At 37.0% G+C, this 25,530-nt stretch overlaps 1 long non-coding RNA gene across 1 annotated transcript in view; it reads right to left on the bottom strand.

Annotated features, from left to right (window-relative positions):
• Positions 1 to 1,947: 1,947 nt before the first annotated feature.
• Positions 1,948 to 25,530, bottom strand: part of LOC138804998 (uncharacterized) — a 50,657-nt gene continuing 27,074 nt past the window's right edge. The window contains exons 3-4 of the long non-coding RNA XR_011365396.1: positions 7,255 to 7,368; positions 1,948 to 2,026 (exon numbers count right to left, since the gene is read on the bottom strand). This is a non-coding gene — a long non-coding RNA (uncharacterized lncRNA). The remainder of the gene's footprint in view (positions 2,027 to 7,254; positions 7,369 to 25,530) is intronic.

A 25,530-nucleotide genomic window follows, 5' to 3' on the forward strand; every position in this document is an offset into this window, starting at 1 on the left:
TTATTGTTTACCCAAAATTCAGGTTAAGTGGTTATCTTTCATTTAATTTAATTGATCTTAATTATAACTAATAGCCACCTATCTATGTTAACTAAACCTAAAGTTCAGAGGAAATGGCTCAAATTTCCTCCCAGCTCACCTCACCAGTGTGAACACAGAACACAGCTTAAACATATAGTTCTGGCTCATCTTGGTTTCTTGCTACTTGATCTTTCAGAGATATTCAGCACAAGATTCCTAATTTATAATGCATGCTCTAGTTATAGTTGAAAGGTGAAAATCATTATGCTTGCAATTTGGTGTTAATAATACAATCAATTCCTTAATTGTGCTCTCTGAAGGAAATTTGCTGTTTCTATCTGTATGTTATTTATTCATGGTTTCTAAGTTACTGTATTTATTTGAGGACTTAGCAGATGAGATGACAAAATTGGTTTAGTTATCTGTCAGACAACAATAACACAGCCTCTTGTTAGTCATCCTGCTAGCCATTTAGCTAGATGCTCCTCTAGAGAATATCTACAGAATCATGCCTTTACTAAAGGAGGAAACAAAACACACACACAAATGAGGTGTGCTCAAGGTAAACTTCCACTGGTAGCCTTTTCCAGGTCTTAGCATGATTTATGTGAATGAAATGTCAGGGTTTCGTTCTCTAACCTGCTTCTGCTTATTGTTCAGTCACTCAGGCACTGAGGAGGCAGGAGGTACATAATCAGCTTCATTCTTTTTACTCAATTATATGTCATTTTAGGAAGTACAGATTTTCAAAATATTTAGTATCTCAGGGATGCTTCCTGGGGGAAAAATAAGTTTGAGGCCACAGAATTAGTAAAGGCTTCCTTCCTACACACTAGAGCTGCTGAAATGTTTAAGAACTTCATTTCAAATTGCAATTTCTAACTAGCACTTGACATTTATATTACTTTGTTCCCAAACAAACTACCGGACCTAGAGTAAAAACCAACACTTAAGATTTATTAAAGATGGGTTTAAATAAAATAAGCAATATTGAGCTAATGTTATCTCTTTACCGTTTTCAAACAATTTCTCATCAAAACTATCACATTTAATTTTTGGAGCTATCCCTGTATCCTCCTTCTACTATTGGTAGGAATAGGAAATTGCCATTCAGTTTAGCTAAGGCACAATGAAGACACTGCTGCAGGCAACACACAAATAAATTTGTGTAGCAACATTTTAAATAATAGTGAAAATAATAGTAAAAATAGAAACAACTATCAGCAAGGAGTTTCCACACATTCTTGTAGTCTCATGTGTCAGTTCTGGCCACTCACTCCAATACTCCAAATAAAAAGGCATGGTAAAGGCCAGAGAATGGACTTACTACCCACTAGCCACAGGAAGGCAGCAATTTAGTGCATCTTCAGCTATCTTTGGTGAGTACAGGAATTTATTTTAGGTAAAACAAGGAGAAGTGGGGGCAGGGGGTGAGTGAGGAAGTATGTGCAGTTATAACAGTCCTAAGAAACAGGTGTGTTCAGAGGTGGTCTGACTGTCCATCCTCTCAGGGCTGGTTAAATGGGGACTTGCTACAATTAGGATACATTGATCCCAGGCTTGATAAACAGTCTCTTGTTACTCCCTCCTGGATTCCATATTGGCTGTAAAGTGACTGCAGGAGAGAAGGGGTCAGGACACTGACACAAAGGACACAGATACCAAATGGAAGAACCTGGGATGCCTCGTTATCTGCTTCACGTTAAAATTTGTGGGCCCACCTATGGAGTCAGTTTTTTGCAGAGTGTGGAGAAAACGGTTTTTAAGGCTCTCTTATAGCTTTCCAGAGTCTGAGGTTCTGCTATGAACAGTATGATCACCGTAAATACACTTGTCAAATGGAAACACATCTTGAATACCACAAAGACATTCATGGGGTAAAACAGTTTCCAGAACCATTTCCTATTTCTGTATGTCTTCATTTACCAGATGTTGGTGGAGGGCCTTCGGGGAGACTCTGGGGACATTGAGGAGAACGAAACTTCCAGGAAAAAGCATACCGCAGCTGGGGAGGTAATCAGGAAAGAGGTCACTTCAGTGCAGTTTAGAGACAATGCCAACTCCCAAGACCAAAGCCAACTCTGTGAGGGGCTCACAATGGAGTGGGAATTGAAGGTTACCTGGGAAAGCAATATGGAAGAGGCAAGAAGAGCCAAGTCTGGCAAGAAGAAACAGGCAATTAAGAGACAGTAAGTGTTAAGGTATTGATTGATGCAATGTTACATTCAGTAAACAGGAAGTTTGTGTGAGCTAGACTGAGAGAGCTTGAGGTATAATACATAGGAAATAAGTGAACTCCATGAGTCTCAAGTAAGTTGTAGCTGAGGTGCTATGTATGCATTAACATTCACATTTGAGGAAATAAATCATCATGTTTCAAGGAAGTAAATGATGTGATTGTATTTGTATTACTGAATAAACAAATGTGGAGGAGAGGCAAACTTTAACAAACAAACCAGTTTCATGACAGCAGTATCACCCTCCTTGATTCAAACTAACAGAGTGGTAATTAAAATGCCTAACTTAAGGATCTTTTAATTGTTTCTTTTCCAGAAAAATTATCCGATTATTCTAAGGTTTATCTTAATTTTCTATTTTTAATTTTAATTTTCTATGTTTAACATTCATGGAGCACTCATTGTGCATCAGGAACTTTGCAGGTGTACATTTAAGTTCATCTTTATTTTATAGAAGAAAAGGACTAAGCAATTTGCCCCAAGTCATACAGCTAATTAGTGAGAGAGCTGAGTTGTAAACTGTAGGATTGTAGAGAATTTACTCATGTTATTTTTAAACTACATTATCCTGATACGGCCTGTGGGTAAGAGTTTGACTTGCATTTCAATTACATCCTGAAGGCCAGGAAAGCATCCACTGTCTAAAACAGAATGTCTGCTACACCTATCCACACTTCCTATGTGAGATCAAATATACTTTCTTTTTTTTAAATGATGATTTATCAGCACTGAATCCTTTCCTTCCAGGTGCTAACCAGGATGAGTTTCTAAACTGAAGTAGGAAAATGGATTCCGATTTTAGAGCAGAAAATGTCCTTGAAAAAATGACTATTCCAGTGTTTTTCCAAAGTAGCAAGGAACAGTATCACTGTGCGCCTGAACCATGGGTGCTAAGTGACAAGGGTTTCTGTGGCCCCATGAAGAGGGAATGGTTGCATTCAGCAGAGATGTCAAATCTGTTTTTTCTGTGGAAATTCTTAGAGCGTTTGGTATACTAGAGGAGATTGTGAAGTCTCAAGATTCAAGAAAACACTTTTCAATCTATGAGATCATAAAACAAGATAAATGAGGCCTTTCTCTTCCTCTTGGGACAGTGCAAGAAGTGGTACATCGTGACTTCTTTGAGACAGATAATTTCCTAAGTCGTCACAGAGCAAGAATGCATTGCCCAAGAGGAGACAAGAATGAGTCAATCTTTATGTTTTGGGTGGATTAATAAGTATACAGTGTGCAGAACCTATAGTCCTGTTTGTTCACTGTAGCTTTCTGTAGCTTTCAAAAGTTTCTTAATGCAAGCTGCTTGGGGCAAACCCATTCATTTATTATATTTTGATCTTTTTTATTCTTTCAGTGAGTTTAATCCTCACGAATGGATTTTTCTGCGTTTTATTAGTGATGATGAGAATGAACAGCTGGGCCACTTGGTTGACTCTGCTGACAATGCTCCGTGCCTTTCCCAGCCCCCTCACTCCTTCTTCCAGACAGTGCCTGGCTCACTTTGTCTGGCTACTGTCTGCCATGTCAACTCCCACTACCTCAGCTCCCAGCTGCTCTTTCATGCTGGGGATTGCTCTTTGCATTAGACTCAAGCATGGTTTGCACTTCCAGAAAGCAAATCTGTTTCCACAGCAACCCATCAAATGGGGGTAATTTGATGCAAGCTCTGCCTAAAACTTTTCATAATTTTGGCTAAAAGTTCTTGCATGTGCACATAAATACACATGTGCCATTTCAGGCTGAGTGCTGCTTTTAGACAGTCCGTTCATAGCAAATCTGACCACATTCCCAATTAACAATAGTGCTTGGTCGCTTTACTATTAAGTACATTACTATTAGAATAAATAAGGAAACCTATTATATCGTATTTATTTTTGTTGGTTGTGGAGCTTAAACTCAGTGCCTGGGCACTGTCCCTGGGCTCTTTTGCTCAAAACTAGCACTGTCTCATTTTGAGCCACAGATCTACTTTTAGATTTTGAATGGTTCATTGGAGATAAGAGTCTCACAAGGACTTTTGTACCTGGGCTGGGTTTGACCTTTGATCCTTGGATCTCAGCCTACTGAGTAGCTAGGATTACAGGCCACCAGTGTCTGGCTAGAAAACCTACTTTATGGACAACATTTAAGTTAAAAAATAGCAATAAAGAAACTAACTTATTTGTGATCATTTTAACAGAACAATCTTTATCAGATAGTGCCTAAAAGGTTTCAATAAGAATAATTATGAATATGGAAGATACAAATTCTGTGCCACCTGATATAGCTGCTCAGTTCCTAATATGCAAGTTTCCTGATCATCTTTAATATCTCAATTTTAATCAAGTTATTTTTTTGGCAAGGAAACATAAACCTTTGAAGAAATAGTAAAAAATTCTAGCACATATATACTAAAGATAATTCTGTTTTATGTAAGGTGTGACATAGATTGGAATGTAATAGTACTAGACTGATTGTTCTGAAGATGAAAAATGTTTTGTGGTATTTGGTCTTCTTGAAGTCAGGTCTGAAACTTTTTATATTTCTGCCACTAGTACAATGCCTGTAATATAGCCATCATTCCATAAAAAAGTAGGGTTTTTATTAAAAAGGAAATACAATTTTAACATCTGCATGACAGTCATATTAGTTGGTTTTCCATCTGAACTAATTAACTTAAAACAATAAAAGGTTTATTTTTGCTCACAATTTCAGAGGTTTCAGACCATGGTCAACTTGTCTCCTCGATCTGTGTCTATGCTAGAACTGAATATAGTCCTAATAACTAGAAGTGCACGGTAGAGTAAAACTGCTCAGAGTGGCTATTGAGAGAGAGAGAGAGAGAGAGGAGAGAGAGAGAGAGAGAGAGAGAGAGAGAGAGAGAGAGAGAGAGAGAGAGAGAGAGAGAGAGAATGAGAGAGAGACAGACAGACAGGCAGACAGACAGAAACAGAGAGAGACAGAGAGAGACAGAGAGCAACAGAGACAGAAAGAGACAGAGAGAGAATGTTCCTGGAAGTACAAAAGTGTCTACTATCTTTGAGAAGGGCGTGTTTCCAATGGCCTAGAGTTCTTCCACTAGGCCCCACCCCTTAAAGGATCTACCACCTCCCAAAGTGCTGGGGCTGGGTGGGTAAGCCTTTAACACGTGGACTAACTATAATGGGTGATATAATTTCTATAATGATTGATTTCCTTGTTTCCTGTGCATACGTTCCCTGCCTCACTGATTTTGGGTTTATCTTTGATTACTTTTTGATCATTAAACATAAGAAACTTTTATAGACATTTAAACTTGTGTTTTGGCATTTTTGCAAGAACTAGCAGGTCCTTGAACTCAGAGAGAGAATGAAGCAAAACATGAACTGTATCTATAACAAACTTACAGTCTAAGCAAAATAGATGCTAAAGCCTAGCCTTTCTTGAGGAAGACGAGCAAGAAATAATCATTTTGTTTATAAATCATCTAAATTTTAGAACTGGTTGCTTCTACAGTAAAGGTTGATTAATGCAGTAACACACACGTACCAAATATATATATCAGATATAAGATGTAAAATACAAGATACAAGTAGATACTTTTCTTATGGAATTATAATTAGGAACACATGCATATACATATATTACTTTATTATGCATTAAGTATGCAATATGTTATATGTTTCACATGTAAATTACCTATATAGCTTTAAATGACATGCATTTTATAAATAAAATATGTCATATATTTAAGGAAAATATTATGCATGTATCCCAAACATAAATCTATGAAATGAATACTATATTTCATCAAGAAAAATAGCAGAGGGCTGGGAAGGTGGCTCAGTGGTAGAGCACTTGCCTTCCATGCATGAGGCCCTGGGTTTGATTCCTCAGTACCACATAAGCAAAAAGAAAAAAGCCGGAAGTGATGCTATGGCTCAAGTGGTAGAGCGCTAGCCTTGAGCTGAAGAGCTGAGGGACAGTGCCCAGGCCCAGAGTTCAGGCCCCACGACTGGACCCTCCCCCCAAAAAAAGAAAGAAAAATAGCAGAATTGGCTTATTTTATACAGAACCATATACATTATAATAAATAAATTTTGAGTGCATATATCTCTTCTTTTCGATTATCTGTGTTTTTTCTTAAAAATGGGTTGTAAAATATGATTACAATAGACATTAAAATAAAAGGTCCTTTTATGTTTATATCTCAATTTGTTTCCTCCCATGTATCGAATTTGTTTAGGTCCCACTTAAGAACATTTATTATTTTGAAGTTGCAGTTACTGTGTCAGTCTTAGAGAAAGAGGTAAATCTGTAGCCAGGAGAAGCCAGACTACAAAGTTATTATAGCCATGAAATCTCAGCCCTAACTTGATAATGGTTTCATGTTCAAAATCCATAGGTGACTCAACTAACTTAATAACAATAAAATAATATCTTAGTTACAAAGTTGCCAACAAACTGAGCAATGAGTCCTATAAACTCAAAATGAGTCCTATAAATGGTGAACAGATAGATAAAAATTCAACATTGCTAATCATCAAGGAAGTGTGCCTCAAAGTAACAAGTAGATACCATCTTTTTCTCTGGTAAGAATAGCTATATTATTGGAAAAAAACTGAAAATCACAATTACTGTTGAAGAACCTTTTGCACACTGCTGATGGAGATGTAAATTGGATGAAAAAACATGTGGATGTTCCTAAGATATAAACTAAATTATCCTAAGCCAGGCACATGGGAGCCTTGCTCCATGGGAGGCTGAGATCTGAGGAATGCAGTTCAAAACAGGCTTTCAAATAACCAGAAGTGGAAGCTGTGGCTCAAATGGTAATGCACAAGCTTTGAGCAAAAGAAGTTTAGGGAAAGCACCAAGGTTCTGAGTTCAAGCCCCAAGCCCAGCACATACACCAAAAAATACAAACAAAAAAAACCCACAAAAAAACCCCAAACAAACAAAACCCTATATGATCCTTCTTCCATTTGTATTCTCCCACTGCCAGCCTCACCAAAACATGTATAAACTTTCTGGTACTCACTTTGTAAAACAGTCCATTAGGGTCCACTTCTTAAAGGTTTTGCTACTTCTCAATATGTCCACATGCCTTCAACAGTTGAGCCTTGAGAGACCTTTATCCAAACCATCATGACTTCTAAGGAATGTGTATTTGAGAATGGGATGTCAAATCAAAAGGCAATTCATTTAGTGCTTAAAGAAGTTGATGTAGGAAGTGTGATAAGACGTGGATAAGGCATTGATCAAGATGCATCATACCCACAAACTGACATGTTGAACTGAAACCGCTTTGTAGAACTATGTAAGGATAACAACTTTTTAAAAGATTAGGTCATGCCATTTATATAAGTTATGACTCTAAGCAAATTATTCTACTTTGATTAGTTTTATTTATCTATATGAACAAAATAAATATGATACATTCTTCCTCAAATAACTATGTAGAGTAAAATTTTCCAGCTACTGAATAGAAAGTATCATGCCAAGAAGTTATGTGGTAGTCAGAGAAGAATTATTGACATGTTGGACTGAAAGCCCTTTGTACAACTACATAAATATAATTTTTTAAAAAATCTACCAAAGTCTAAAAAACATACTACACAAAGTTACTGTGAATGAAATGTTGACTATAATATATTCAAATGTATTTTGAATTATAATATAATGATATATCTAATTACATAATTATGATATAATATAAAAAATATTTAAAAATTATTATAAATATTATATAATATGCTATTATAATCTACTAATATATACAACATTATATAATATAATATATTATATTCAACAAAAATAATGTAATATATACCAACAGGAACAGTAGGCACCATGTATGAGAGTGTTACATATTGTATACATTTGTGTATTATATACATTTGTTCAGATGTGGTCACTTAATCATTTTGTGATGTACAAGTTATGTGCAATGTAGAGTCATAAGGAGATCAGGGAGTGTCTAACCCTCTATTTCCACCTAGCTCTATGTCCTGCCACTGAGTTTCCAATTTCTTGTCTGCTTCATCAACACTAGCCAAGACTTACATTCTTTTTGTATTTTCACCTCTATGAGATTACTCTGACAATCAGTGGAAATTCAAGGCAGATGGGAAACAGATTCTTTTCCAAGCAATTAAGTGAAAAAACAGAAAGAAAAAAAGAGGAAAAAAAAGAAAAGGAAAGAAAGAAAAAAAGAAAAGAAAGTGAAAAGTAGAGAGGAAGGACAAAGACCAAATGTTTAAAGCCTCAACCCAGAAGGAGAAACTGGACATTGTTAGAAATGAACTAAGCAATTCAATGGCAGCGATGGGAGGGAGGGAACAAGTGGGAAAGAGGGAACAGCTGACACTATGCAAAACAAAACAAATGTACATATCACCCAATGTGGAAGAAATAACTATATTGTCAAAGCTCATAGAACTCATAAATGTAATAGACCACAATAGACAATTTGCCCCATGAAAGTTAGAATGTGTTTGTGACTTTAAGCATCACTATCCCACAATACAGTGAAATTTGTGAAATTATATAATCACTTAATCACAATAAAGAATTTGGAAAAAACAAAAACAAAAAAAAAGAAATCATAGCAGGGCTGGGAAGGTAGCTCAATGGTAGAGTGCTTGCCTTGCATGTATGAGGCCCTGGGTTCGGATCCTCAGCATCACATAAGCAGAAAAAGCCGAAAGTGGCACTGTGGTTTAAGTGGTAGAATGCTAGTGCCCAGGCCCAGAGGTCAGGCCCCACAGCTGACAAAAAAAAAAAAAAAAAGTATAGAAAAAAATCTAGATATTCTTTTTTTTTTTTTCTTTTTGCTTATGTGGTGCTGAGGAATTGAACCCAGGGCCTCATGCATGCAAGGCAAGCACTCTACACTGAGCCACCTTCCCAGACCCATAAAAAAAATCTAGATATTCTTAACAGAAGATCACACTGGCTCCAAACCTATGTGCATATGACCATATAAAATGATGTTTATCAAAATGAACTCCTGGAAATGGAATCAAAAGGGTTTTTTTTTTAGTTGCAGCGGCTGCCGGCAAGTGCTCAGATCTGTCTCCTTGCCTGGATTTTTCCCTCTCTGGCCAAACTCTCTGTACTGTGATGGCACACTTGTTGTAATTCTCTGGTCTAGGACTGTCACTGGAACACCAAAACTGCTTTCTATGTGAGAGCTTGTTTAGCCTTCAGCTTCTCCTCCACCATCTTCCTGGAACCACCTGAGTACATTTCTTTTTGAACAGTGTTACCCCCTCTCTCATTTTCTCCCACTTTCCTCTCCCATTCCCCCCCACACACAGGTTGTAAAGTTCATTTCCAACATAATATCCAGTGAGTTTCACTTCACAGTTTGTCCCATCCTTTTTGTGATTCCCCTACCCTTCCCCAAATCAGATAAATTTTAATATTATTTTATTGTTACCACATAATGGGTACAGAAATCAAAAACAGTATCAACAGGAAATAAACCAAAGGAAAAAAAGAGATAGAAAAAAGAGTAACTAAGACTCTGAAGTGAGTAGAACCCTGACATCCTCACTCCTCAGGAAGGAGAGGAAGGAAGGCCACCCCTACCCACCCCACTACCCGAGATCTCCATCTTTGATACTGACAAAGGCCCATCTGAGCAGCTAGCTCCAACCCAGGCCTTGGAAGAAAACAAAAGAGTCATTTAGCAGGTCACAGGAACTTAACCTGACCTGCCAGGTTCAGCTCCACCCAAGGAAAAGTCATCCAGCCCAGGCAGGAAAAGCTCCACCCCTGGAGGAGGGGCTTTCTTCACTGGGTAAACAGAGCCAGAGGCTGCCCCTCCTTACAACAGCCTAGACAATCAATTGAAATTCAGTAAACATAAACCCTGAGAATGGCTCCAGGCTGGGCTCTGTGAGTGTCTCAGCAGCTAGCTCCCCAGGGAAAAGCTACTGTTTGCTGAAAGGCCTGAACTCTACCCAGAACCTAGCCTCATCACAGCATCTCCATACTAGAGGAAACAGCCATCTCCCTCTTTGGTGATACTCAAAGCAGATCTCCCTCCCACTGGATTAGCCTGGGAGGAGGATCACAAAATCCTGTGTAAAGCAGAGCATTTTTCTGACTGCCCAAACAAACTGACTTAAGAAACCAATCAAGCCACAGGAAAACCAAACACCACAAGCAGACCAGAGACTCCACCAAGAGACTGGTTATGGACACAAGGGAGATACAGGATCTTCCCACCCTAGCCCCCCAAAAAATCAAAGAACATTTTTTTTCTACCTTTTTAAAAAAAATTTTAAAAATGTTTTCTTAGTAGAAAACATTATTAATAGAAAGATTAATATTAATAGAAATAACTTTTTCTTCCTCTTACAATTTTTATTTTAGATATATATGTGTGTGGAGCTTTTATTAAAATCTCTACTGACCTTTTGGTCCATTGTTTATTCTTTCTCATTCTTTTCACTATTTCTTCTCTTTCGTTCTCTTTTGTGTGACTTAATTGCTGTTCTGCTCATCCTCAGATATACCCCTCATGGATTATTAGACTTTATCCCCCATTGTGTACACACTTAATCCAGGAATTTATTACTCAAATCAAAACCTCTTAGGCTTAAATTCCTTAATAGCAGTATTATCTCTTTATACCTATATAATATTTTAATTATTTTTATTTTTTATTTTTTCATGTTTCCTTTCTATCCCTCCCCTCCTCTCATCCTATTCCCATTCTTCTCTCAATATTACTTCTTTAAACTTGCATTATTGTTCCACTTTTTAAATTTAAATTTTTGTTCTTCCATTTTTTCTTGTCTCTTTTTTCTTTTTTCCCTCTTCTCTCTCCCCTACCATCTGTCCAACCCATTTCCATCTTTGAGATTAGGACTTGGTTAATTTCACTCTCCCTTTACCTTTCCATGTCCCTCTAATACTATTTTTCCCCACACTTCTCCATAAACCTAATAATTTCTTGTTTGCCAAATTCCTCTTTGCTGTTTGTAGCCCATTAATACATAGTTGTTTGATGTTGAATAGATTGTATCTGTTGAACTAGATTGTATCTGCAGACTTTTGACCATGCAACTACAGGACTTTGGTTGATACTTGCCTTAAAATAGTGTTCTAGCACAAAATCAGTGTTACTTTCATACCAAATGGGCAGAACCAGCTGGAAAAACAGAAGAAAAATGGCAAGTCTGGGTATCTCAACTCCCACTCATTATAATCAGGTGACAGAACAGATAATGAATAATCCAGAGGAGAGTTCCCAAAAAGTTCTACAAATACTACTGGTAAACATGGTGAGTTAAAAGATTGAAAATCTGCAAAGGACTCAGTGTGAGCATGATAAGGAGAGAGAGGAAGTAAACTAAAGACTAACACAGGAAGCACATGAGCATGAGGAAGCTTCTCAAAGATTGGTATAGGAATTGCATGAACAGTCTTAGAATGGTCAAAGAGAACTATAGGAATCGCATGAACGTGAGGAAGCTAATCAAAGAGTAATATAGGAATTAAGAGATCAGGATGAGAACACACAAAGATCACTAAAGGCATTCATGGACTCCATAAACAGAGATCTGAAAGAAGTCAGGGAGACCACAAAGGGAATGCTGAATGGAACCCAACAGAAGGAATGGGAGTCCAAAGAAACCATAACCAATCAACTATGTGATTTGAGAATAAACACAGAACACCTAATTAAGGAAGTAAAGAAGTTCATACAAGATATAAAACAAAGCTCCAACAAAGAATTTGAAGCCATCAAAGCCGACCAACTAGAAGGAAAAGAAATAAAAAAACAAAGTAGAAAGTCTTGACAGTAGGATAGACAATGCAGAAGATCAAATCTCGGGGATTGAAGTCAGCCTAGATATTATAGAGAAAGAACATACAACTATGCAAGACAAATCCATGGCCTAATCTGAGGATAATAGGTGTAGAGGAATACCTAGGGAAAGAAGTTAATGGACTAGGAAATTTGTTTAACAGGATCCTAGCGGAGAACTTCCCAAACATGCAAAAAGATAGACCTATTCAGATACAAGAAGCTTTTAGAACTCCAAATAGACCAGATCAGAATAGGACATCCCACTGTCACATTATAATATGTGCAGGATCAATTCAGACCAAGGGAAAGACCTTAAAACTGTCAAGGAGAAAAGATGAATCACTTATAAAGGGAAACCATTAGAATAACCTCAGATTTCTCAGCAGAGACAATCAAAGCAAGAAGAGCCTGGAATGATGTATGCCCTGCCCTAAAGACAAACAACTATTACCCAAGAATACTGTACCCAGCTAAACTCCCTTTCATAACTGAAGGTCAAATAAAAACCTTCCATAGCAAAGAAAAACTGAAACAATATATCTCCACCAAACCAGATACTTAAAGATGTCCTAAACATAGAAAACCAATAAGGCCACAATAAAGGCCAAGAGACCACACCCAATCGGAGAATCCAAGAACCATAGGAAGAACCCAGTTGCTGCAGCCCCCAAGAAGGTGGATAAAATGGCAGGAACTCCCAAACACCTCTCAGTATTATCTCTTAACATTAACAGACTTAACTCTCCATTAAGTGACATAGACTGTCTAGTTGAAATAAAAAGCAAAATCTTTCTATCTGCTGCTTTCAGGAGTCACAACTTGCTCATAAAAACCAACACATTTTGAACGTGAAAGGCTGGAACAAAATCTACCAAGCAAACCACCCCATAAACAGGCAGGAGTTGCAATACTAATATCAGAAAATAGACTTCAAATTAAAATTAGTGAGAAGAGATAAAGAAGGTTGTGACATACTAATTAAGGGATCTCTCCTTCAGGAGGATATTACAATTCTAAATCTCTATTCGCCAAACAACAGAGCACCCAAATTCATTCAAGAAACTCTACTTTCCCTCAAAACTCACATAGATCCAATGACATTAATTGTTGGGGACTTTAACACAACACTATCCCCACTAGATAGATCAACTCGGCAAAAACTCAACAAAGAAACCACAGATCTAAACAACTGCATAGATCAACTACACTTAACAGACATCTACCAAATATTTCACCCAGCAGCATCAGAATACACATTTTTCTGAGCAGCACATGGAACATTTTTCAAAATAGACCATATTTTAGGCCACAAAGCAAACTTGTCCAAATTCAGAAACATTGAAATTATACCCTGCATTCTCTCAGACCACAAGGGAATAAAATTAGAACTCAACACCAAAAGCCAACAAAGAAAGTCCTGTACCAAATGGAGGCTGAACAACACTGTTGAACCACTAGTGGGTCATGGAAGAAATTAGAAAGGAAATTCAAATGCTCATGATATTCAACAATAATGAACACACAAATTACCAGCTACTCTGGGACAGAGCAAAGGCAGTACTCAGGGGCAAGTTTATAGCTCTGAGTTCCTACATCAACAAATTGGAGAGATCTGAAACCAACAATTTTAATGAGACATCTGAACCTCCTTGTAAAAGAGCATCAGAATAAAGCCCAATCCAGTAGACAGAAAGAAATAATTAAAATTAAATCAGAATTAAATGAATTAATACAAAAAAGCCATAGAAAGAATCAACAAAACAAACTTTATTCTTCGAAAAAATTAACAAAATGGACAGACCCAAAACAAATCTTATTAGAAAAAGAAGAGAACACACTCAAATAAATAAACTCAGAGATGAGAATGGAAACATCACCACAGAAAAAAACCAAGATTCAGAAAATTATAAGGGAATACTTTTCAAAACTTCATGCTAATATGTTTGAGAACTTGGCAGAAATGGACCTTTTCCTAGCAAATATTGACACGCCGAACCTAAACCAAGAGGAGTTAAACCAACTTAACAGGCCCATATCAAGCATTGAAATAGAAACAGCAATATGAAACCTCCCTTCTAAGAAAAGCCCAGTACCAGATGGTTTTACAGCGGAATTCTACAAGGCCTTCAAAGCAGAGCTCACACCAATACTCCTCCAACTCTTCAATGAAATTGGTAGAGAAAGTTCACCACCAAACTCTTTCAATGAAGCCATCATAACCCTCATCCCAAAACCAGGCAGGGACTCATCAAAGAAAGAGAACTATAGACCCATCTCTTTGATGAATATCGATGCAAAACTTCTCAACAAAATTTTGGCCAATCAACTTCAACAATTCACCCAAAAAATCATACACCATGATCAAACAGGATTCATTTCAGAGATGCAAAGCTGGTTCAGTATATGCAAATCAATTAATGTAACTCACATCAACAGGAGCAAGTATAAGAACCAGATTGTTATCTCAATAGATGCAGAAAAAGCATTTGACCAAGATCCAACACCCCTTTGTGATGAAGGTTCTGGAAAAACTAAGAATCCATGGAACATTCCTCAATAAAATAAAGGCTATATATGACAAACCTCCAGCCTGCATTATACTTAATGGTGGAAATCTAAAGCCATTTCCTCTTAACTCAGGAATGAGACAAGGATGTCCCCTCTCTCTACTTCTCTTCAATCTCATATTAGAATTCCCAACTACAGCAATAAGACAAGATGCAAACATAAAGGGGATCCAAATAGGGAAAGATGAAGTAAAACTCTCCCTCTTTGCAGATGACATGAACTTGTATTTAAAGAATCCCGCGAAATCCACTCCGAAGTTACTCAAGCTGATTTAAAACTTTGGCAAAGTAGCAATGGCTTTTCTGTATGCCAACAATAAGAAAAGCATGGCTGAAATTAGGAAAACAACCCCCTCTGTAATAGCCCCCCACACACAAAAAATACCTAGAAATTAACAATCAAAGAAGTGAAGGACCTCTATGATGAAAACTTTAAAAACCTGAAAAAGGAAATGAAAACAGAACTTAGAAAGTGGCCAAACCTCCCATGCTCCTGAATTGGAAGGTTCAAAATCATGAAAATGGCAATACTTCCCAAGGCTATGTACAAATTCAGTGTGATACCTATAAATATTCCAACCCCATTCTTCAAGGAAATAGAAGAGGAAATTCAAAAATTCATATGGAACAATAAAAGACCCCAAAAAGCAAAAATGATCCTCAACACAAAGAACAGTGCTGGAAGAATATCAGTACCAAATTTCAAACTCTACTACAAAGCCATAGTAATCAAAACAGCTTGGTACTGGCATAAGAACAAACCTCAGGACCAATAGAATAGAATTGAAAACCCAGAAATGAACCTACAGACCTATAGCCATCTAATCTTCCAGAAGGGAACTAAAAAATAGAATGGAAGAAAGACAGCCTCTTCAGTAAATGGTGCTGGCAAAATTGGTTAACTACTTGTAGAAAACTAAAGCTAGATCCTTATATATCACGCTGCACCAGAATCAACTCCAAATGGATCAAAGACCTCAGAGTCAAAGCAGACACTCTCAAAACATTACAGGATGGAATAGGATAAACCCTGGTTCTCCTTGGCACAGGCCAAAATTTTCTTAATAGAGATCCAGAAACACAACAAATCAAAGAAAGGTTGTACAAATGGGATTGCATGAAATTGCAGAACTTCTGCATGGCAAAGGACCTAGCTAGCAAGATCAATAGAAAGCCCATGGATTGGGAGAAGATCTTCACTATCCATACAACAGACAAGGGTCTCTTATCTAAAATATGCCTACAACTCAAAAAATTAAATCCCCCTACAACAAATCTTCAAAAAAAACAACTGCCCAATAAGTAAGTGGGCTAAAGACTTAAAGAGAAACTTCTCCAAAGAGGAAAGAAGGATGGCCAATAGACACATAAAGAAATGCTCAACTTCTCTAGCCATAAAAGAAATGCAAATAAAAACAACATTGAGATACCACCTCAGCCCAGTTAGAATGGCTATAATCAAGAACTCTAATAACAACAGATGCTGAGGGGATGTGGACAGAAAGGAACCCTACTTCATTGTTGGTGGGAGAGTAAATTTGTTCAACCACTTTGGAAAGTAGTATGGAGGTTCTTAAAATACTCCACATAGAGCTCCCCTATGTCCCAGCAATCCCACTTTTGGGCATCTACTCGAATGATCACAAACAAGACCATACTAAAGCTACCAGCATGATTATGTTTATTGCAGCATTATTTACCATAGCTAAGATATGGAATCAACCCAGATACCCCTCAGTAGATGAATGGATTAAGAAAATGTGGTATATATACAATTAAATTCTATGTCTCCACCAGAGAGAATGACATTGCCCCATTTGTTAGGAAATGGAAAGACTTGGAAAAAATTATATTAAGTGACGTAAGCCAGCCCAAAGAAACATAGGTCCCATGGTTTTCCTTATTTGCAATAACTAGTATATGTCTGAGTCAAGCAGAAAAGATCAGATAAGTTGATTTTAGGTGAAATGAACCCAAACGTAAGCATTCAAATTTTTTGCTTTCATGCAATTGTTTTTAATATTTATAAGATGTTTTCTTCGTTTGTTTGTATGTCCCTCCCCCTCGGTATAACCCCTGTTTTCACTGTATTTGATGTTTGTATAATTTGTGGAGGGGAAGGGAAAAAACAAATCCTTTAAATAGGGATGCAGGTAGACCCATTGCAGCAATGTGATGTACAATTTGTTATGTAGAAAAATGAACTTTACAACTTTGGGGGGGGGGGTGGGGGGTGATTGGAAGGGATGGGAAAGAGAAACAAAAGAGGAGGCAACAATGCTTGATAAGAAATGTACTCATTATCTTGCCCATTTAATTGTAACCCCTCTGTATGGTATTTTCACAATTAAAAAAAAGAAATATACTCATTACCTTACTTATGTTATTGTAACCCATCTTTACATCACCTTTACAATAAAATTTTAAAAACAATTGAGGAGGCAACAATGCTTAATAGGAAATGTACTCATTACCTTGCTCATGTAACTGTAACCCCTTTGTACAGTATTTTTGCAATAAGTATGTTCAAAAATATCCTTTAAAAATTACCTTGTGTACTAAAGATGCACTATCCATTAAAAGAGACCATTAATCCAATGCAGAAGTGACTTCTTATACTCTGGTCCACCTTGCTTGCTACCCTCATCAATACTACATTGAGCCAGGAGACATTCTACTCTCCTTTTTCTTTCTCCAATGTGTCTTTAAGAAAAATAGCTCTAGAGCAAGTTCTAGACCAGAAGAGAGTGATTTGATGGGCTGAACAGGAATAATGTCTTCCTTAAGGAAACTAACTCAAACCCTTTGCGTATACACTGTCTTTCCTAGCACGTTAGGATCAGGATGGAAGGCATGAAACTGTTTAAGATGAAATGGAGAAAGAATTGCAAAGAATGGTTATACACAAAAATTTCAAGGCTAGGTTGTTTTAAAAGATGTGAGATAGATTTTACTGTATAAGAAGAGAGCAGGAGTTCAAGGTTGGTATCCAGGTTGGGACAAGAGAGGGCCCTTAGAATGGAGAAGACAAAGGTGCCTACCTCTGAAAGACAAAATTAAAGAGCTCATGTGGTGGCCTAGCTGCAGATTTGTGATAGAAACGATGTGTAGAGTAAGAGCTCATTCAATATGCTATGGAATATGCATGTAAATGCACTAGTAGAATGATATTGAGCACTGACATTTATTTCATAAAGGTTCCCTCTGTGGAAGTTAAAGAGGAACTAAACCTCTGTGTGTGTGTGTGTGTGTGTGTGTGTGTGTGTGTGTGTGCGCACGCGTGTGTGTAACTATGATAGAACCAGAACCAGAAAGTTTGGATGTTTGGGTTTTATGTTCCTGGGGAGCCTCATAGGTCATGGGTTTAGAAGTGTGTTCTAGATTAGAAAGAGGCAAATGTGAGCAAATCATGCCACCCAAGTTCATGATGTTTATGTCAGACAAATTAGCTACATATACACATTAATCAATATATTATATGAAAAAATGAACTTCATTCCAACACCTAGGATAAAGAAAATTAAGTTCCTGTGGATAGGAAAGACTAAAAAAGTCGTTGGGCTGGATCCTGAAGCACATGCAAGTTTGCAGAGCAGAGGAAGAAAGACTGGTAAACATTAGGAATGTCTGAGAAGCTGGTGGAGATAAAGTAACAGGTTTCTTAGGGGAACAAGAAATGAACAATAGAATACAACAGAATTTAAAAGTGCTGGCTCAGAAAGGGAGAGAAAGGCCAGATGAGCAATGCTTCTACAGTTTGTTCAGGACTCTGTTTTAGGGCTCCCTGTTCATGCATAGCTTTCATTGGGTGTGCCAGGCATCAGGCCAGCAACTAGATGTGATTGGCTTTGTTCCCATTGAACCTGGGCCACATGTTGCTTCACTGGGGACAACAAAAGGCAGCCTCTCAGCTGGAATGAAGTGTTGTAATTGAGCTATTAACATGGCGCAATGGAGAAACAAAAGACACATTTATTATGTTAGCCCCCACTTTGTGAAAACCCACATAGACCAAGGCTGGAAATAGAAATTTAAGATTTGTTATCATTTCTCCTAAACTTCTTTTTCATCCATGAGGTAGTCACATATTCAGGAAGGAAGGGAAGTAAACTTGGCTGAAAGCAAAGATTAATATATGTTTTGCGTCTCCAATGATATTGGAATAGTTTTCAAGGAAATATTGAGTTCTCCGTTTCCTGTATGAATATAAATATGAAATGTGCTAGATTCTGTATAGGATACAAAGTTTTGTGGTCAAATAAGCTGGCAAATATCTCATTTAATGTCCCTTTCTTGGCAAGTTATCACTTATATTCATATTTAAAACTCCATGGGAAGTTCAGTACTGAAAATATTGTTTAACGAGATTTAACTAAATGCTTTCTATACTAATTTGACCATATTAACATTTCACTTTGTATAATTTTCTGAAGACCTCAATTACGATTATGTCAACTGTAACATCAGTAGAAAGCCTTAATAGAAAAAAAGGCTGGAGATGTGCTAAAAGCTAGGCACATAGGGTGAAAGATCAATATTCATATGGATTGTACTTAGCTAGTCAGCATTTTGCCAGCAAATCTGGATTGCAATCTAACATCTGTTTTAGGACAGCATCTGTGTTAGCATCTGGTTTCTGGTTGCATAATCTGTTCAATGTTTACTTTTGTAATAAAAGTATGTGAATAATGAGAGTAATGCAAAGCAAAAGGTTGCATGGCCCAGTATTGATTTGTTCCTAGTTTAGTAGGACCCAATCATAGTTCCCAATTCACACATTGAAAATAAGAATCAGCTACAAATCCTAGAATTTCTAAGTTTACTGTGCTCGTTTTGATGGTGTACAGAAATCTGCTGATGGTTGTTTCCCCAAACCATCCATTTCCTCTGAATGAGCAATTTGTACTACCTGACCCAGAGTTTGTAAACTGTAGTCAGACATAAGAGGCACATTTGACTAACTCACTGTTACCATCACTTCTTTTCTTGAGCTTCTTTGGTTAAGGTGCCAAAGTGTACATAATTTATCTATATCAATGCCTTCCTCAGTGAGAGTTTTAATAAATCTTTCCACATTTATATCACTTGGAATCCTGACTAATCAGTCTCTTATAGCAGTCTTGTGACTTGTCCCAAAGCCAGTAGAGGGAAATATTTAGCCAATGTAGAGTCAATTTGTGTATCTTGATGTCATGGTACATTTCCCTTCCTTCCTTCCTTCCTTCCTTCCTTCCTTCCTTCCTTCCTTCCTTCCTTCCTTCCTTCCTTCCTTCCTTCCTTCTTTTCTTCCTTCCTTCTTTCCTTCCTTCCTTCTTCCCTTCCTCTCTTCCTTTCATAGTACTGAGGTTTGACTAAGGGACTCAGGCTTGCTAGTCATGTATGATACCACTGAGCCATGTCTTAGTGGACCATCTCATATTTTATGTAACAGTTATCTTCAGCTAACTCACACCATAGTCTCTACATCTTAAACACTTGATAGAAACAGATTATTTCTAGCTTGCATTTATTTCTATCACAGGTTCGTGGCTTTGCTCCATAGCCTTCATTTTAGGACCACGCTGAAAGAAAAGCTCTTACTTTGGGCTCAGTGAAGCCATAGAAAGTTCATAGATAGGGTAAAAACATCCTCATTTGATTTTTAGCCATACTTCAATGAATAGGAAAATCATGTGGCCAAGCCAAAATGCCATGCAACCATGAATAACACTTTTCTGCAAAGAAGCATCAGAAAAGGGAGAGATCACAAGGAAAGGTAGCAGACATTTGTGAATAAATATATACCCTACTATGCCTAACATAACGTGTACACCTTTTTCCTTTACAGATGAAGAATATGAAATATAGATATGATTGGTAACATATCCAAGTTTAAATAGAATGTTGTTTTTAAAACTGGAGCTGTTAGATAATTTTCCCTACAGTTATCTTGAGGTATAATTGATATAAATAAATTACATAAATTTTGATTACATGAGTTATGACAGATGCATTCTCTGTGAAATTATTACTTAAATAAAAAATGGATTAGATTCAGGCAGTTCTGTTAAATCTAGCTCTGTCTAATCCATCTATTGCTTTAGACCACTTCCTTTTGTCAGTCATGAGGCCTGAACTCAGGGTCTAGGCACTGTTCCTCAGCTCCTTTGCTCAAGGCTAGTGCTCTACCACTATGAACCACAGTACCACTTCTGGTTTCCTGGTGGTTAATTGGAGATAAGAATCTTACAGCCTTTGAACTGTGATCCTTAGGTCTCAGCCTCCTGAGTAGCTAGGATTACAGACATGATTCACTAGCGCCTGGCTCTAGATCACATTTTCTAGATGTTTTAACAAATTGTATCACATAATCTTTTTGTAGTAGTTGTTGTTTGATTTAGTGTCTTTTACCGCATAATCATTTAGAGTACATTTATTATTTGTATCCATAACCTATTTCTTTGGTCCAGAATAATACTTCATTGAATGGATATTCCCCATTTCCTTCAGCCATTCATCTACTGGTGGACATTACATTCTACATTTTGATTATTACCAGAAAACAATTACATATACTACTTTATGTACCTATGTTATTGCTTCTTTTATGTAAATACATGGAAATGGAATAGCAACAAAAGTAGCTACATTTAACTTTTTGTGGTATTGGAGAGCAAACACAGCTCTCTTGCTGTGCAAGCACTCTTCCCTTGAGCTAGATATTTTACATTTTTAAGAAACTACCAAACTGTCTCTCAAAGTTATTGAAACATTTTATATCCTCACCTCTGGTGTGTTGAGGGCACTAGCTCTTGGGCAGTCTTAAAGACACTTACCACTTGCTATGAGTGATTTCCAATCATTGCCTTTCTTGTGAATGTATTCTAGAGTCTCATTGTGAGTTAATTTGCATTTTCCTAGTAAGTTTCTTGCAATTATTTGCCATCACATTTCCCATTATATATTGAAAATTCTTTGTGTATGTGTGTGTGTGTGTGTTTGTGTGTGTGTGTGTGTGTGTGTGTGTGTGTGTGTGTGTGTGTGTGTGTGTTGGTACTGGATCTGGAACTCAGGGCTTCTTTCTTACTTAGCTTTTTCACTTAAGATGGATACTCTACTGCTTGATCCACTCTGGCTTTTTACTGGCTAAATGGAGATAAGAGTCTCGTGGTCTTTCTGGCTCAGCTGGCTTCTAGAAACAGTACTAAATTATCAATCTCTTGAGTAGCTAGATTATAGAAATAAGCCACAGCTTGGAAATTGTTTTGAAATCTTTTTTTCTATTTGATCATGGGGCTTGAACCCTGAGCCTGGGTGCTGTCCCTCAGCTCTTCAGCTCAAGGGTAGCTCTCTACCACTTGAGCCATAGTGCCACTTCCAGTTTTCTGGTTGTTTATTGGAGATAAGAGTCTCAGAGACTTTCCTGCCCAGGCTGGCTTTGAACCCTGATCCTCAGATCTCAGCCGCCTGAATAGCTAGGATTTCTTATTGAGTGGTCCATGTTATTAAATAATATAGACAAAATCCTCTAGGACATAGGTTTTGAAACTACTACTCACAAATTTAAATTCTCTTTTATTATTTATAAGAAAAGTTTTTGAAAAGCAAAAGATTTACTTTGGTATAGGCAAACTTACTGATTTTTTTTACTGTTTGTGTTTTCTGTGTGTGTGTGTGTGTGTGTGTGTGTGTGTGTGTGTGTGTGCGTGTGTGCATGTATGCATGTCACTTAAGGATTCTATCCAAAATGTCCTGCCTTGTATAATTTTGTTCTTAGGCTGTGACCTATGACTCATTTTATGTGAACTTTTATGTATAAACTTTTAAGCTTATTTTATATTTATTTCCTTCAGCTTTAATCACGGGTCTTTTGACAACAGATATCTGAGATTATTTTGGTTCTCCTTCATTGATATGTTTCTCTTACTTCAGACTAAAACTACATTGTCTTTTTTTTTTTGTCGGTAGTGGGGCTTGATCTCTGGGCTTGGGCGCTGCCCCTCAGCTCCTCAGCTCAAGGAGAGCGCACTACTGCTTAAGCCACAGCGCCACTTCTGGTTTTCTAGTGCTTTATTGGAGATAAGAGTCTCAAGGACATTCCTGCCCGGGCTGGCTTTGAACAGCAATCCTCAGACTCCTGAGTAGCTAGGATTACAGGCGTGAGCCACCGGCGCCCGGCATCATGTTGTCTTATTATTGTAATATAATCAACCAAAATACTTACTTTGGCTTTTCAAAGTAATTTTTGATAATTTTTGTGTTCTTTGCTTTTTTATGCAAAGTAAAATTAATTTCTATGAAAAAATCTTCCTGGGGTTTTACTTTCCTTGATCTTTTTTTTACAGTATGTATTTTAGTTATAGTAATAATGGTATTGTCTTTATCTTATAATTTTGTATTTTTTATAATTTTTGTATGTATTTTCATTGTAATTTTCTCTCATTGAGATTTGTATTTGTCTGATTTTTTCATGTCTAATACACATGTGCGTGTGTGTGCACACACACATAGACACAAACAGAAGACATTGTGAAGTTCTTGTGGATTTAGGCTTCCTGGGTACTGGATATTTTTGTATTTGAGTATGTTTTATCTTTGCTCGTAAGTACATGTAAGTTGTTTCAAAATAGTTTCATTTTTCAATGACTTGATTTATTTTTAAGCCTTATTAAGCAAAATCAAAGCAGTCTTTAATTTGAGGCTGTTTTTACAAGTGCTGAAGAATGCCATTCTGAGTGCCCTGTCCAGTTCCCAAGATATATGTCATAAAGTTTTCCTAGCTAATGGGAATACAGCTACTCCAAAGTCTGTGTGAGCTTCAGAAAATATTCCTTCTGCTGTTTTTTATGTGTTTTTTTTTTAAATGTTGGTCTCAGGTATTTGTGATATTTATCTAGATATCTGGAAGTAATTTACAGAAGTTTGAGATTTCTATTTCTCTCCTTTGTGTATGTGTATGCTTATGTGTGCTTCAAGTATCTTTCTACTCTCTAATACATTTGCCTGTGAATTTTAATTATTGTGCACTTCTTTTTATAAATTTTTATTTATTTTATTTATGTGGTCCCAGCATCAAAACCAGGCCTCATGTGTGCTAGGCAAGCACTCTCCCACTAAACCACATTCCCAGCTCTATTGTGCACTTCTTGAAATCTCATGTCTTTAAACTAGGGAAATTCCAGTTCTCTTTGATGTCTCCTTTCTTTCTTTTTGTTTTTAGTGATGTTGTGGTTTAAAATTCCAGCCCTTATACTTGACAGATGGGTGCTCTGCTGCTGAACCATGAATCTAGTTCTTTTTTGTGTTGGGTATTTTTGTTCTAGGGTCTTAATTCCTGCCCTGGTTCATGATTTGTCTATTTTAGGCTTCCTATAGTAGGTAGAATGTCAAGCATGTGCCACCATGTCCAATGTTTTTCTCATAAACGTTTGTCTTGAGCTCACCTGGAACTGTCTTTCTTGCATTAGAACAAAATTTCTCCACTAAGTATGTGAGAAATAGTTGCTTCCCTAAGTATGTTTTAGCTCTTTTTGTTTTTTTATACAAAGAATTTAATTTCTGAAGATCACTGTCCTGACCTGCTTACTCCAATAGCTTCAAATTATTCTCTCATATATTTATGTCTTTTAGCTAATTTTAGTTATAAATCTGGTTCTTATATTTTTTTCTTCATGACTAAATGTAGAAGTTAGATTTCTAGATTTTTTTTAATCTAAAAATTTTCCTGGTTTCATCAAAATACATGTCCATATGCCCAAACTATGCAGTTTTTATCAGATTTTTCTATGTTCTGCTTTGCTTTTCTTATCAGGATATAATCCAATTTGCAAATGGAATTAGCCATCATGAGCTACTGGATAGAGAGTCATTGTTTGAAATTGTTTTGTAATTGATTAAGCCAGACTAATGAAAACAACAATAATATTAAGATCAGAAGTAAATTGATACTAATTAGAATTTCTATATTACGTTGTTTAGTTTCAGAAAACAAGATCTTACAGATTTCATTGGCAATTCTATTATTATAATTGTGTCAGCTAGGGCCAGTGCAGTGATATTAAGTCACATAGCAGTTAAAACATATTCCCTTAGTTTTCCGGAAAAAGTCTTCAAGAAAGAATCAGAAGGGGCTGGGAAGATGGCCAGTGGTAGAGTGCTTGCCTTGTATGCATGAGGCCCTGGGTTAGATTCCTCAGCACTACATAAGCAGAAAAAAAAGCCAGAAGTGGTACTGTGGGTCAAGTGGTAGAGCGCTAGCCTTGAGCTGAAGAGCTGAGGGACAGTGCCCAGGTCCAGAGTTCAGGCCCACGACTGAATCCACCCCCCCCAAAAAAAGAATCAGAAGTACTTTATTAATTTGTCTCAACTAAGAGCATATGAAGTTTTAATAGAAAACTAATGCTTCATCAAGTTTAAAATAAAGAAATTATATTGTGGTTAAAATGATACACCACTCCAATGGTTAGTCACTATAATGGACTTAGTTATCATTAGTTCATGCAACCTTTCCCTGCCTGCCTGTGGAGTGTTACCTCACACCCCTAGCCTTGACTTGACTGAGCCCAGCCAGGGACATTTGTAATTGTGATGAAAGTAAAGCATTGCACGTCGGTTCCTGCTTTCTTCTTTCTCCTAGAAAATTTTGCCAATCTACAAATAAATTTGGCGAGCCGTGGGCTGGTGGCTCATGTCTGTAATCCTAGCTACTCAGGAGGCTGAAATCTGATGATCATGGTTCACAGCCAGCTGGGGCAGGAAAGTTCGTGAGACTCTTATCTTCAATAAACCACTAGAAAATCGGAAGTGCACTGTGGTTCACTGTGCTAACCTTGAGCTGAAGAGTGCAGGGACAGTGCCCAGGCCCAGAGTTCAAGTCCCACAACTAGCAAAATAAATAAATAAATAAATAAATAAATAAATAAATAAATAAATAAATAAATTT

The sequence above is a fragment of the Dipodomys merriami genome, unplaced genomic scaffold (genome assembly GCF_024711535.1).
Source record: "Dipodomys merriami isolate MVZ:Mamm:240054 unplaced genomic scaffold, mDipMer1.0.p SCAF_38, whole genome shotgun sequence".
In the NCBI taxonomy this organism is placed as follows: Eukaryota; Metazoa; Chordata; class Mammalia; order Rodentia; family Heteromyidae; genus Dipodomys; species Dipodomys merriami.